Here is a 15,456-nt window from a genome sequence, read left to right as displayed (position 1 = left end):
AACCAACACAAATAGAAAATGATTTTGTTCAAAACCTTTATGAACTATGTTATTGAAACTCCCCTGTGAAATAATTGAAAACAGAGCAAAAAGAGCGATGATCTTACATCTGTAGATGCTGATATAATTATAGCCATTGAAGTATAAAGTTATTTTAAATAGCTAATAGAACATCATAGTCTGCTAATTATAAAAAGATGCAATTTTCTTCATTAAAAAGCCATAGCATTTCCACAATAGGCGGCAATTAAATTAAAATAAAAATATTGCCAAAGAGTCTCCAATGCAAGAATTTGCTATGCTAGTAAATAAATGGTAAGGATATAGCAGTTCCACTAAACACAAAATGATGATAAATGTGCAGGGACAGTGCCAACGAATTGCATACAGATATGCTGCCATGACTGGCACAAGGCCAGCAGAACTGGGGTTTTCTACTAAACTCCAACATCTGAGCATTCAAACAACACATAGAGATAGCTTATGGTACTGTGAGAATGGACAGGAGCTGCTACCACCCAAAATGGACATGCAACCATCTTCAGTGCAATCTGTCCTACAGTGTGTTTGTACTGTGCCACCATCAACTCTTGCCCTCTCCATCCTGATACGCAGCAGTGACTGAGCTAGAGGGAGGTCAGGTGAGCAGCACAGACCCACCATGCTATCTGGTACTGGATGACTTGCCCAAGTACTAGATCTTGGTTGAGGCAGTGACATACCAACCCCTGTCGGTGCCCTATAAAATTATAAAACTATAAAACTACTAATTAATAGTGCTTGATTTTCCTTCTGGGTCTCTGATCTCTTTCACCCTAACCCACATCTTTAACAAAATTTCTCACACTCACTGAAGCAAAATACGTCAGCCATATGCATGAAAAAATTGTGGAGGTCCTGGAATACTGCAGTGAACTGATATTCATCTATGCCTGGTGAATTGTGATTACTGCTACTCCCACATAACCCTTTTCAGATGATCAAGAAAATATTCGATTCCTGTTCCCTGCACAATCATTTAGAAGAGTGGAGACATCAGAAATAGAAAGAGATTTAAATTGGTTAGATAAACTGATGTGAATTATACATTTAGCTACTGTATGCTTTATTTCAGGTGTGTAAAATTAAATGTCTAAGGTTTAACTTCCTGAAAGGTTTTAATTAGAGCTGGTCAAATAATTCATGGAAGTTTAACCACCTAATAAGTTTTAGCCTTTGTTTTGTTTTTTTGCCAAGGGTTTTGTAGAAACCAATGCTGTTTTAATGATCATTTGAGCGTGCATACTATTAAATTGTTCTAGCATGAAAAAAACAACCAGTTCACTCAGTCACCAAAGTTTTACTGTTAAGCCAGAACAGCGTCTCAAAGAGGCCCTTATTATTAAAACAATAATAATACATTAACAAATAGTTAGATAATTCTTATTTAAGAGTTACTGGAAACTAAGCTCTCTTGGCACTATGAACCAAGCTATACGCAGGAGAAAGTGAAAAGCAGTCTGGCTATATGTACCAGGGTTTGCTCACTAAGAACTAACTGGACTATTTCCATGCAGTTGGATTGATCCAAAGTCATTGTTATCATCACTACATTTTGCAGCATCAATAGGTGTTGGCATTCATACACATTCAACAAATTTATTTCAGCATACAATATCAATGGAAATCTTGGAAGAGGGCAGGTTGTGAATCCTTTTCCATATTCACTGAAACAATCATTAAAACAGATTCACATTGTCTTAACATCTGCTGCACGGACAATATTTAATAAAAGTGGGGGGAACTGTAGTTCTTTCTCTATACTTGTACTAAAGTCCTCTTTTTCTTTCTCTATATTTGTACCAAAAGTCTGAAGAACACTTCCTTTCAGAGCTTGTAAGCTGCCTCATCAACAGACGCCATTCCACTATCCTGTTGACTTACAATTCATCTACCAAGGGATTAATTTGCTTGACATAAAGTTTAGCTCTAGAGGCTAAATATTGGAGCCTTGATCTACTGAGGGAAGAAACAGACAAACCGAGGTTGTGGTGAACAAAGAAATCAATGAACAGTGCTGTAGAAAGATGCCATAATGAACCAGCTGGTTACAATAGCCTACAGCCTTAGCAGGCATCCTCAGTACTAAACTCCACACAGAAGAAAATGAACTGAAGTCTATCCAACTGAATAGAATTCTTTGCAGGATTTCCATTTGGGCAGTGGGTGGGGGCTATGGTCAGAGAAAAACAAATTGGAAGTCACGATAAGCCATATATTGGATGCCTAGCCAGGATAAAATATCTCCCCCAAGCTGAATGGAATTATCCCAAAGAGGACTGGTGCTGGGTTGATACTGGGGTGCCTGCCTACAGTGGAACGAACTAACAAACTGTCTTCACTGAAATCGTTGTGAGCTAATTCACTTCCAGAAACATTCTGCTGTAGGAAGTCATTTTACTCTGCCCAGAACTGTGAGCACACAGCTTCCGATTAAGGCCTGTAAAAGCAGAAACCGGGCTTGAAAATAAGTACATCTTCTGTAGTGTAAATCAGGCAGTTCCAGATGTTGAAACCTGCTGTCAATGCTTTCAGTTCCTCTTCCCATTATCATATACGAGCTGCATCTATGGCTTGCCCCTGATGCATCCATATTGTTGTTTATGGTACTGTTATGTACAGGCATCACAATGGGCTTAAAATGTAAATATGGTAGGCAATTAGAAGCAAGCACAGCAGCTCAGGGTCTGGATCCAAACACATGTGCTATCCCCCCCCCCCCACACACACACCAGGGAACAATTTCCAAGCATCAAAATAATATACTTTAAAACAGGAGTATTATATGTAAGTAATGTAAATGGGAACACATCATTTATGTTATTTATGTAATTCTGGAAAATCAGGGAATTTTGTCACATTAACTTGATAATGATTATGATTACATTTGTATTACATCTTTTCTCTGTTACATTTCTATCTCACTTTTCTTCCAAGAAGTTTCAGGTAATATGCATGGTTCTCTCCCTTTCTATTTTATCCTGTTATGTACATTAGGCTTACTGTTAGCTCAGAGTCACATAGTGAGCTTCATAGCTGAGTGGGGATTTGACCCTTGGTCTCCTAGGTCTTAGGTTCACCTCTTTAATGGTTATAGTACATTGGCTACCTTCAGGAACATGCTTTCCAGACCCTACCTAAGCCCTTGGCTAGTTTCCTCAGTATATCTAGACACCAAGCAAAATTTCAGTCCCAAGTAGTTTACAGATCTTCAGGCTGGAGATCTCAAAAATCCTCAAATGAGATGGGGTATTTTCATGTGGTGAGTCTGATGTGTGTAATATGTCCACATCTTGCCAATAAGGCCTCTCCTCTTTCCGGAGGGGAGGTGTTGTGGGCGGGAGACGATTCCCGCATCACACACAAGGGGCATTACGCCCCCTGCCCCATCCACATGGCTGGCACGCCACACCCCCGATCCCCCTGACATCCTTATCATTCAGCTGGGGGAGAATGACCTCATCAACAGAAAGAGTGTGGACTTGTTGTGGAACATGAAAAAGGACTTGGATGAGCTTGCTGCTTTATGTCCCGGAACAACTTTGTTCTGGTCCTCACTCCTAAAGGGAATGGTTTGGCATGGTGCGCATAACATTATGGCCATTGAGAAATTCAGGAAACTCTTGAATCGTGTGATCGCCTGCAAAGTGCGTTTTATGAATGGCCTAGTTATCTCTCATGATGGTATCCAGATAGGCGAGCAGGCCTTGTTCCGGGATGACGGGGTTCATCTTTCAGATCGGGGAAACGACGTTTGGCTAGGTAACATCATCATCAGTATTAGGGATTGGATACAGCTGTGAGGGTATTGGCAGCGAGCCTCTTGGGCTCGGGTGGTGGTTAGGCATTGGAATGTGTTGTTGGTGTGTGGAAGGGCAAGGTGTGGCCATCGCCTACCCCTTCAAATTTGGGTATTCCGTTAAAGGAATCCGGCAGTCATGAATCCTGTCTGATGCCTGTGTGGTGGGGGGCCATGGCATGACCCTCGGTGACATCAGGGGAGAGCTTATAGTTGTATTAGCATCAACAGGCTCCCCCTACTGGTGGTTAACCCCTCTGCAGACTCACCCCTCTTTGAGTGGGTGGAGTCAAATCTTTCATGGTCCAATGCCTAAGCCAATACCTTCTCACTTGCTGTAATCAATAAAGTTGTGGCCTTTTCTTGCCCATTAACCTTATATTCTGTGTCCACGTGTCTTTATTCCACCAAGCGGGGGTCGGGTCCTAGAACCACAAGCTCCCATTAAAAACATGGGTGAATCTATCCATGCATTCCTTAAGCCAACTGAATTAGTTAACCAAGTTTAAGGTCTTTTTTTAAAAGGGGAGGGGACAGCTGTGTAGCTGTGGAGATGCAGGGCATGCCAGCCAGCCAACGAGAAGATAGAGTATGTCTCTTGTTCAAAAAACCAGGTGGTGGGTTTCTCTTCAAGATGACATATCTGAAGCTAACACTTCTAGAATTTTAATCCCTTAGTTGACACTCTTATTCACTTCTGTGATTGGCAAGGCAACATCAACCTGTTTTATAACACTGTTTGTGTTATAAATGTCACCTCAATTAATGAACAGTTTATAAATTAAAGCAGAACACACATTGATATTTATTAAAGTAAACATGACATATGCTTTGATGTACTATTTCTCACCTTTTATTTCAGGTATCACAGAGATGGCAACATCATTTAAATATATTGGCTCTGGAGAATTTATGGTCTTGTCTTTCACTGACTTCCAAAGACATAAAGCAAAACAACAACAAAAACAGCACAGCTCCTTTGAGTTATGAGAACAACAAATTTTCAACATATCAAGAACTCTACGATGACAGGACAGAATAACTTGTCTCCTTATCTAGAATTTATTACTCACAGTTTCATCCCTATACACAATGGAACCTCTGTGTCAGAAATATTCAGAGATGCTCCATAACACTATGAAATCTGAAATGCTGCTTAAAGCATATTTCTGCTTATCTTTCACCATCTAAACATATGAAATAATGTGCCCCCAAAGTCACTCAATGCCTCATAAATGCACTCTGTCTTTATCACCATTTTTTCAGGGCAAAGGAAACCAAACAAGATGAAATACTTTGTTCTGGGAAACATTAGTAGTGTCCGGCCTTTATTTCCTTAGCTGTATACCTATTTAGAAAGTACTGTCAGAGATACTTGTTTATTAACTTTCCCTCGTTCATCTGACCTCTGGTTAGTTGGATCACTGCTGCTTACTGGAAGGTAAAGGGACAGGACAAGGCAGCAACAAGGTTGGTGTGGTGCAAATACACCAGCAAAGTCAATCAGGTGCTCTTCCCAGTTTCTTTGCACTATGCCAACTTTGCCACTGCCTCTCCCCTCCCCCTCTACCTCCCAGTAAGTATCGGTAAATGACCTGCTAGAGATCAGTGAGTGATGCCACCACACCACACCATCTTCTACTGTCTGAACACTATTCTGAAGAGCCACAAACAATAGTGTTGTTGCCTAATACCGGAGAGGAGGCTGCCAAAGGGGGGGTTATGATAGAGCAAATTAGAGTTGCAAGCTTGGACATGCAAATCGCAGTGAGGGAGACTGCAGATTTGTACTAGGCATGTTCTAGAGGTTCAAAGCACTGTTAGATAATCTTAGGAATGACCCAAGAGGCCTGTGAAACTACATTTCCCATCATACTTCTTCAGAGCTTAATAAACACTTCAGAAGAAGCCTTTCTCAGCATTGCCATAGCTTTCAAAAACATTTTAGTAAGAAAGGGTAAGGGAAAACTGTTGCATCAGAGGAAGCATCTGTTAAACCCAGAACCGAAGTAATGCTGAGCTGATCCCAAACTCCTGTTTGTGTTACAGATAGGTAGCCGTGTTGGTCTGCCATAGTCAAAATAAAAAAATTCCTTCCAGTAGCACCTTAAAGACCAACTAAGTTAGTTCTTGGTATGAGCTTTCGTGTGCATGCACACTTCTTCAGATACACTGAAACAGAAGTTGCCAGATCCTTCTATATAGAGAGAAGGTGGGGAGGGGTATTACTCAGAAGGGTGGTGGGAGCCTGCAATAAACCCAGATGCCAACTTTGCTGCCACATACACCCGGACAACACATTACTGGCCCCAACAACATCACACATACCATCTCGGGACTATTTAATTGCTCATCATCTAACATTGTGTATGCCATCAAATGCCAACAGTGTCCTTCAGCTCTCTATATTGGACAAACAGGCCAAACCTTACGCCAAAGAATAAACGGACATAAATCTGACATCAAGAATCACAAAACAGAGAAACCAGTAGGAGAACACTTCAATCTTCCAGGACATTCTATACAAGATCTCAAAGTAGCTGTTTTACTACAAAGGAATTTCAGAAATAGACTGGAAATAGAAGCTGCTGAATTGCAACTCATTACCAAACTTAAAATCATGGAGAGACCTGGTCTGAACAAAGACATTGGATTCTTATCTCATTATACATGACTTAGCCATTTTTCACCTTCTCACCCCTTGCCTTTTCCTGTAAGACCTATTGCAGTCGTTAAGAGTCGTCAACAGGCTCATCTCAGCTATCTGCCAATCTCCCATTCCCACCACCCTTCTGAGTAATACCCCTCCCCACCTTCTCTCTATATAGAAGGATCTGGCAACTTCTGTTTCAGTGTATCTGAAGAACTGTGCATGCACACGAAAGCTCATACCAAGAACTAACTTAGTTGGTCTTTAAGGTGCTACTGGAAGGAATTTTTTTATCCTGTTTGTGTATACAGTGGTACCTCTGGATATGAACGGGATCCATTCTGGAGCCCCGTTCGCATCCAGAAGCAAACGTAACTAGTGAAGGCACGTCTGCGTACGCGCATGTCGCTTTTCGCCGCTTCTGCGCATGCGCGTGATGTCATTTTGAGCCTCTGTGCATGCGCGAGTGGCGAAACCCTGAAGTAACGCATTCCGTTACTTCTGGGTTGCCGCGGAGCACAACTTGAACGCGCTCAACATGAAGCATATTCAACCTGAGGTATGTCTGTACTCAGCTCATCATTAGCTAGGAAGCTCCAAACTAAGTTTAGACTTCAGACTCTGCAGTTCTGATTTTTAGCTGCATCACTAGCAAAAAAATAATAATAAATGGTGCTGTCTGTCTTGCATCACTTCCAAACTACCCAGCTCAAGCTACATGAATAACAAAAACTTCAGAGACTTCTGTGCCCACACAGAGTCTGTTGGAAATTTTCCAAAGCAGTTTTCAAATCAAATAATGTGTACAAAAATACATATACAAGGTAAAGTGTACATTAAAGTGCATATATTATTGAAAATGGGATGAAAAAGTGCATTGTATTAGGGGAATTTTCATGAAAAAAAATATGCCTTTGACAAACTTCTGTGTAACAGGAGAAATTCACACAAAGGTCTGATGGATTTTCATGAGGATGTTAAAAAAGATCTCAAACATGCAGAAATGTGGAGAATTGAACATTCAAAACATAGAAAACTAGGGGGAAACAAAGCAGTCAGATTTGCCCATCCCCAGTCAAACCCCAATCCTCTAAGAATAGATGAGACAAATTCAGGGAAGAGAGTTCTACCAACAGGTATTCACTATAATAGCTAATCAGGTACTTCTATATATATGGGTCATGCACTTCATAGAATCATAGAATTGTAGTGTTGGAAGGGAACCTGAGGATTATCTAGCCCAACCCCCTGCAATGCAGGAATCTGCAGCTGTCCCATACGAGGATCGAACCTGTGACCTTGGCATTAATAGCACCACACTCTAACCAACTGAGCTACCCACTTCAAAATACCAAATGATAGAGACAAAAGACAGGAGCAAGTAATGATTGTAGTACCATGTGTGAGAGCTTCCATGCTGATGGAAACACAATATTTTCTCCAGTGTTAATCAAAGCACATCACAGCCTTCTGAATGACAGCTAAGGGGAACAACACAAAAGGTATTAACCCCCCCCCCAATTCTGTACATTGCTTAGAATATAATGTGCGGGAGGGATCAAGTATCTGACATCACTAACCATGTGTATGATATAGTGGTGGTCATGATGTATGTGTGTGTGACAGAGTATGTTGATACAAACGTATGTATTATTTTCAGATGGAAAGCTGTATTTCACATTGGGTGGTAGGAACAGTCTCCACCATCCCTGTTATATATAATTCCTGAAAATGCATTATTGTGTGTCCTGTTTGCTCATTACATTCAATATTCATATCTGAACGTGACTCACCTTGACAACCTAGCCATAAGGCTGTGAAAAATGTAGATCTGAATCAGGGCCATTTCATTTCCAGCTTTCCCACGGCTGCAGAAGATTTAACAGCTGCATTGAAATAAACTCACAGAGTAAAATGCCGAAGGCTTTAAAACAGCCCAGGGGAAGGAATAGGTAAGGTATCCCATATATTTGGTTTTCCAATAAGAACACTATACAAACACTGTTGAAATGTGAATGCCATTATTTTAGGTGCCTAAAGATGGATTCAAGCTGTGCACCTCTAAACCTCACCATGCCTAATAACTGAATCCACCCTCATTCTGAAATAACAATATTTTGCCTGAAGCAATTCCTGTGTTTATAACTCTGTAGCTCAAGCAAAATAGAATTTTGAAATGTTGTAGGGTCAAACTCTCTGAATGGTTCAGGATAGGTTGAAAACTGTCAGCAGTATAATTCTGCAAGGTCAATTTTTTAAATCTTCATCTCCTCACATTCTTTGCACCAAACAAATATTCGGAGGGGTGGGAGCTGGTAGGCACTATCTAGCAATCAGGACATTCCTGAATTAAGTCCTTTTTGAATGAATTAAAATACTTTCATTTAAAAACAACAGCAACAATTGTGATATATAGTGGTACCTCGGTTTAAGAACACTCCTGTTTATGAAAGATTTGGTTTAAGAACTCCACAAAACTGGAAATAGTGTCCCAGTTTACGAACTTTACCTTGGTCTAAGAACATAATCTGAATGTTGAAAGGGCACCGGTGGCAGAAGGGCTCATTAGGGAAAGCGTGCCTCGGTTTAAGAATGGTTTTGGTTTAAGAAGGGACTTCTGGAACGGATTAAGTTCGTAAACTGAGCTACCACTGTATAAACACATAATCATTTTTAAAAATCCAAATTGCCATGTTTTTGACCATGTGAAAGACAGTGAGATGTGTTCAGCCATGCCACTGTTATATAGGCTAACAGAAATTGAGAATTAGACGGGGTCCTGAGCATCATCTAGTCCAATCACCTAAATGACATATGGCCATTCTATGAGGAAGAGTCAATCACCTTCCAATAGAATCCATTCCATTGCTGAACAGGTCTTACCACCAGAAATTTCTTCCTTATGTTTAGTCACCCACACCCACAAACTCACAATCAAATTTCCAAACAGCTCAGACAAACAGCCAACCTTAATTCAAAAGACACAAGCTCACTCTTTTCAGTCTCTACCACCAAGCCCTCGCAAACACCCCTGTTTGCAAGTCCTGGTCAAAATCTCCTGGTCATGAGCGCCCAGATTTACAGAAGCATTCTGAAATGGATAATGCAGCATTTCATATAACATAAATAGTACAATGATGTTCCAAGGGACTGAAATCAAAATACCAAATAATTCAGGAAAACCCCTACATATAATGAAACACATTGCATAAATGGTAAGGCACGTTTGTCAATGTGATTGATACAAATTAGCTGGAAATTGCCCCAATAAAAAGTCGCAGGTGTATTCAGAAAAAGCAGCTTAGCAGAGTATGGAAAAATCAAAGTCGCCTTGATTGCTGACACAATGTAAACAAGATCCTCGAAGTAGTTCAGGACTCTGACACAATTTTGTTGCCAACTCACCTCCTCTGCCACCCTTCTACACTTCTCTGCTTGCTTTTCCTTCTTCCTATAAGGTGTTTTGCATGGCTTGGTTGAAACCCAGCAACAAAGGGGTTTCTATCTGTGATAGTTTTTTTTTTCTTACCTACATTGCCACTCATGTTCCTGATGTGGGCAAGCTAAGTGAACCATGCTGAGGAATGCTTTCTGGTACTGCCTCAAAGGTGGGCTTTGGAGAAATTCCTTGAAATACAGAAAGTTGGGGCGTTTCCTTGGCTGATCTGCCCCTCTGCTAATGTGGAGATACCTTGATTCTTGGGTCTACGTAGTTATTTGGGCAAGAGGGCTAGACCAGTCTCTCTTCTTATTTCCTATCTTCCATAGCACTGGTTGAAAAAGGTGGAATATGCTGGGAAAGGCTGGTTCCCAGGGAAATGTCTTCTTAGGTTCAGCTGACATCCCATTCCAGATATCTGCTGTGAAGGTAAATACCTACCTTTGCTAGGGAGCTCATTAAGCCTAGTGAATGATTTGAGACCAGGGGCATTTTACTCCATAGTATTGTTAAAATTAAGCAAGTGTGACCTGATTGTGGTGTGGATGAGAAGTCATTGAGAACACCAATAAAGCTATGCTGAACTTTCCAAAGAAGCTTGGATTTCTACAGATTAAATAATAATGCTAATTAGGTAGGAACCTTTTGTTGCACGGAGAGTAGGCTATTATTGTCTATTAGTCTAAAACATATTTTTTGTACTAATGAAATAGCGTTCATGAATGAAAATATGAAAGAACATTTGGGGGCTTTTGATCATTTTCCAAGGAGGTTAGAACACTTTCATTATTGCTGGGTACAAAAATGTCCTCTGACTGTGCCTTCTCCAAATATCCTTTGGGTGTTTCTTCCAAAAAGCTATATTCATTTCAAATTGCTTTCTCCCCCCAGACCTTATCGCTTCCCCAACCCTTTTTGCAGCATAAAACAACTCATTATATCACTAAAAGGTAATGCAATGTACAAGGTCACCTCTTAGTTGTATGCATATTTATGTGGGTGAACCAAACAACAAGAAACCTGATTTATGACAGGAAACTCTGAATACCACCTTCATTAATGGAATTTATTTAAAAGTGAAGAACCTCTGTTTTATTGAGATTTCTCACCCACCCAATTTTCAAAGTCCTTATATTTTGAAAATCCAGCTAAATATTTTTTTTTTAAAAAAAGTAGGACCAGTAATGGGACTCCTCACAATGAGTGCAAACAAAACAAAAGTTCTTGAAGCACTTTTGGTGATCATCAAGGAAAAATGAATGCCTCATTTGTGATGCACGTACAAGTAAACCTACAGATTAAAATTTAAATTCAAAATGTTACTCTTCATTGATAATGACATTTTGAATAGGATAATGGGGAGGAGGTAATAACTCACATTCCAATGTATTAGTTTGGTTCGGACATAGAGAGCATAATAAAACAATGATTGGCCCCTGTTTGGGGTTGCACACTCCCTCCTTTTCCTATGGAATACTAGTGAGGAGGGGTCTGGAAGCATCCACTTCCATTTCTGTTTAGCCACAGTTTGTCACATAATCCAAATCTGTGGTTTGTCTGAAACAATACGACTTTAAACCATAAGGTTATGAAACTGGCTGGTCTCAACAAACCATAGTTAAGTTTAAGTACCATTTTGACAGCATGATTCATGGGGGTTGATCGAAAGGGAGAGCTGCCAATCTTCTTATTGTGGCCACACAAGACGATGATGGGGATGGGGAAGAGTGTGAGCCCAGGAAAGGCATGACTCATTCTCATAATGTTAACAAAATTTAGCGTTATGAGCAAACACAGTTGTTTCATACACATTCTTGCAGCAAGCTTTGAAATTGCCTTACTTTTGTAGAGGAGCTTAAAGACTAAGAGGAAAACCAAGTCAATGCATCAACTGATGTGGTTACTCAGACAATATCAGATAGATGATAGAATCACTGCACTATTAACTCTTGCAGAAAATATTTCTACTTGACTTTGTATGACTCCCCCCTGCGGCTATGCTCAATCTACTCTCTTTAAATTGCATTTCATTTTTTGATGAACAATGTCTGGCAGGGCCTAAAATGTGTGCTACTCAATCCTGTGGGGAAAATGATACACAAACTAAAATGAAATAAAATAACTCAAGTGAATACACACAGAGAGAAAACATCATATGTATGAAGCCCAGTTCCCTGTTCTCCATGACCTGGTCCAAGACTGACATCAGGAGTGAAGGGACCCTCAGCAAAAATGCTCTCCAGTGGCCTCCCACTGATAGCGATGGACCCTTCTGTTTGGTGGGCTTGCCAGTGTCCATGAGTGTTGACAGCAAACACCACCACTGTGACAAGGTACCTGCAAGCTACCCACCATTATGATGCTTGCACAATGCCCTGATATAGCATTCCACTGGGTTATCAACCAGTCATAGGGAAACCTATGGCTTCCAATATTAGCAGACATCAACTGCTAATAGCCCAGTCAATATACATGCCCCAGAAATTTTTGACAAAGCAAGAATCCTGAGCTGAAGTGGGACATTTTGGACAGAATCAAGGCTTGAATGCCTCTGGTCTGGCCATTGTGTAGAAATAAATCTTATTTAACACAAGAAATAGGTTTTTTAAGCTTTACTTGCAGAACTTGATTTTAAGTGTTACAAAAACAAGATAATTATATATTGCAAAAAACAAGCAATTACTTTCAGCATTACATTTTTTCTCTCACACTGATCCCAGTGTGAGGCTCTAACCATGTTTACTAAAATGTAGCTTCTCTGCTAAAAAATATAGATACAGTGTCTATCTCATTCTCCTGCATGCTGGCAACTGACTACATGAAGCTCTGTGTTGCAAAGCAATCCCATTTTCATAGACGAATGCTGATAAGATACGAAAGTTTCAGCTCGCCTGTTGAGTCACAGACCTACCGTAATACCTGAGATCTAGTCACAAGGCTTAGGCACAAGGTTGTCTACCACACCCAGTGGAACAATACCGGCTATGTGCCTAAAACTTAAAAATAAAACATTTTATGTAAATTAAAAATTTAACCGGGATGTCAGACAGCAAATGGAGGGCAGGAGAAGGAGATGCCTGGAGGCTGCCTGCAGGTGTCTCTCTCCCCCTCTTCCTGACTTCATGTTTAAATAGAGTTTAAAACCCCAGTTAAAGGCTGTGCATGGTCCCTAATTTGGTTCAGAGCCAAAATCTGATCCACGTCAGCCCCAGATCATTCCAGGTCAGATCAGGATCTCTCTGAAGTGCCAGATCAGGCCCTGCATTGGATTAGAGGGGATTGCACAGTCTATACACACCTTCAAAGGCCTGACACAAAGTGTCAGCTTTCTGCTCCCACCATCTATCTTGTTTTCCATGGTTCAGGTAGCAATAAGTGATGGGTTAAAGCTATCTCATTTAAATCAACTGCACCACTAGCCATAGTTAAAATTGGAATCCTCTCCTTCCATCTCAGGAGATTTGTATCCATATAGTATGAAATAAAGGCTATAATGGATATTTTAAAACAGTGCAGTTTATTTAATGTTTAGATCAGCAGATTATGGAGAAAGGGGTTCTGAGCACCTTTTACAACAACTGAAACATGCATATTCTCTTGGAAGCAACTTCCTCACATAGTGGCCCAATGCTGGCAGCCAGCTGCAGTTCCACTTTTTGGGTCAGGCCTGACCCGGGGGCAGAAGTGGCAGGCTCCAGTGCATGAGTGTGCCACCCACCCTTGGCACATCCTGCAAACACCTCAGCACATGTGTGCCTGCCCCAGGCGGTCATAGGAGACACCATTACCCTGGCTACAGGTGCACTTAGGAGTTTGCTTCTCATCTTGTGCGCATGAATCCAGAACAACAGTACATTGTAAAATTCCTGTTAAAATTAGTTTTGAGGAAGAGGAGCATGTAGAGTTTCTGACCTGCAGTGGGGAGAATATAAGCCTCTTTGCTATGAACCCTGGCAATGTCAAGGTCAAGCATAATGCAAAGTTTGCAACACAAAAGCTCTGCTCCTTTGTTACATTCAAATGCTATTTTGTGCCCATAAATTAATTTGAATTTGGGGCCTCAACATAGACAATCCTCACTTTGATTTTGCTTTGTTTCCTTTATCCATGTTCCAAACTTGAAGAGGAGTAGAAAATGATATGGCTGTCATCATTGGCTTTTCTAGTTTAATTAGTGTTTATAAATCCAGCTGAAAGCAGATAACAGATTATGGACAAAGCGGAAGCATCCGCCATCCGGCATGAATGAAAGCCATTGTTCATTTCCTCCTATTTCACCTACATTAATGAAACTGGTAATAGTTTTGGACCCCATGCCATTTTGTCATGTAGTTACAGCTTGTCCTTTCACAAAAGAAAATTAGAAAACTGCTGAGTATTATAGATATTAACGGTTGCTGGAACAGTATAATAAAAGGCTCCTTTTCTAAAGCGCTGCCAAGCTTTCATGTCATTATTCATGAATGAGTAATGTATTCAAAAGGAGAAGAGTGCTGATCTCCAAGGATGTGGAGCAGCAAGAAGGAAGGATGGAAAGAAAAATTCATGTAAAACACAAATGCTGGGGCTATGCATATTGAACGGTTTTTAGAATGAAGTGAAAATGAACCCTACTTACAGGGAAGGAAGGTGCCTTGCCAATCAGGGAAAAAGATTCCTGACGTCCACAGAAATGTACAGGTAACTAGGCAGCCGGAGAAGGGGGAGGAATCACTAAAGCTTTGAGAATTTCCACAGAAAGAGGAGAGTTCCATCTACTCTTTCCTTCTGAGCAAAAGCTTAAGAACCCAGAGAAAGGTAAGGATGCCTATTCAGCTCTAGTGCCTAACCGTGCACATTATTCCACAAGTTAAACAATGCTGTTTATTTATTCATTCAGTTGCTTACTTTGTTATTACTAGATGGATGCTCATCAGCATGTGTTTGCTGTGATGCTTACAAAAAGGAGTCAAATATAATACTGAATGACAAGATAATGAAATGCTTAAGTGTCACATGAAAATCTCCTTTCTGGTAGAGTAAATGCAATTTAATTAGCAGCCCAGTTTATGAGATCTAAAATACTTCAGGCCCTGTTGATTACAATGGCAGACTTCGAGCACAATTTGGTCCATGTTTCCCCAGAAGGCTACTGCTCTGTGTTCAGAAGTACTCACTCCTCAGTAGGGACAGCTAGGACTGTGGCCTCATTTGCAAATGACTTAGCTCTGATTTATTTCAACTGGAGATGTGCAACGGGCCTGTTCTCAAGACATTTAGCTGCCTGAGGCTAAGGACAATATGGCGCCTCTTCAAATCCATGTAGAGAAACCAACTGAACTGGAAGCTGCAACTTACTTTGACACTGGTGACAGTTAGCATCCTTCGGAAAGCAGACTTGTTTAGGAGGTGCTGGGTAGGCTGTATCGTCCAACAGAAGGGATTGGCTCCTGGACTCAGGAGGAATGCCCTTTAGGTTTCTGCCACTACCCTGCCACACAAAGAGATAGAACATCTGCCTGAGGCTATCAGGGGTAGCTGCCTCACTCT

The 15,456-nt window shown here is 40.8% G+C and overlaps 1 protein-coding gene across 6 annotated transcripts in view; it reads right to left on the bottom strand.

The window, feature by feature from the left end:
• MGAT4C (MGAT4 family member C) overlaps positions 1–15,456 on the bottom strand; it is a 323,744-nt gene that overhangs the window by 56,132 nt on the left and 252,156 nt on the right. Inside the window, exon 1 of one of the 6 annotated variants that reach the window (XM_081211249.1) lies at positions 8,282–8,310. The exons of the other annotated variants lie outside the window; for them this stretch is intronic. The gene's annotated coding sequence lies outside the window, so the exon portion shown is untranslated. Of the gene's footprint in view, positions 1–8,281; positions 8,311–15,456 lie in introns of those variants that run through there. 6 annotated transcript variants of the gene reach the window in all.

This window comes from Podarcis bocagei, assembly GCF_964188305.1.
Source record: "Podarcis bocagei genome assembly, chromosome: 10".
In the NCBI taxonomy this organism is placed as follows: domain Eukaryota; kingdom Metazoa; phylum Chordata; class Lepidosauria; order Squamata; family Lacertidae; genus Podarcis; species Podarcis bocagei.
Note: the sequence above shows the minus strand (reverse complement) of the source record. Positions and strands in the feature narration are given on the sequence as shown.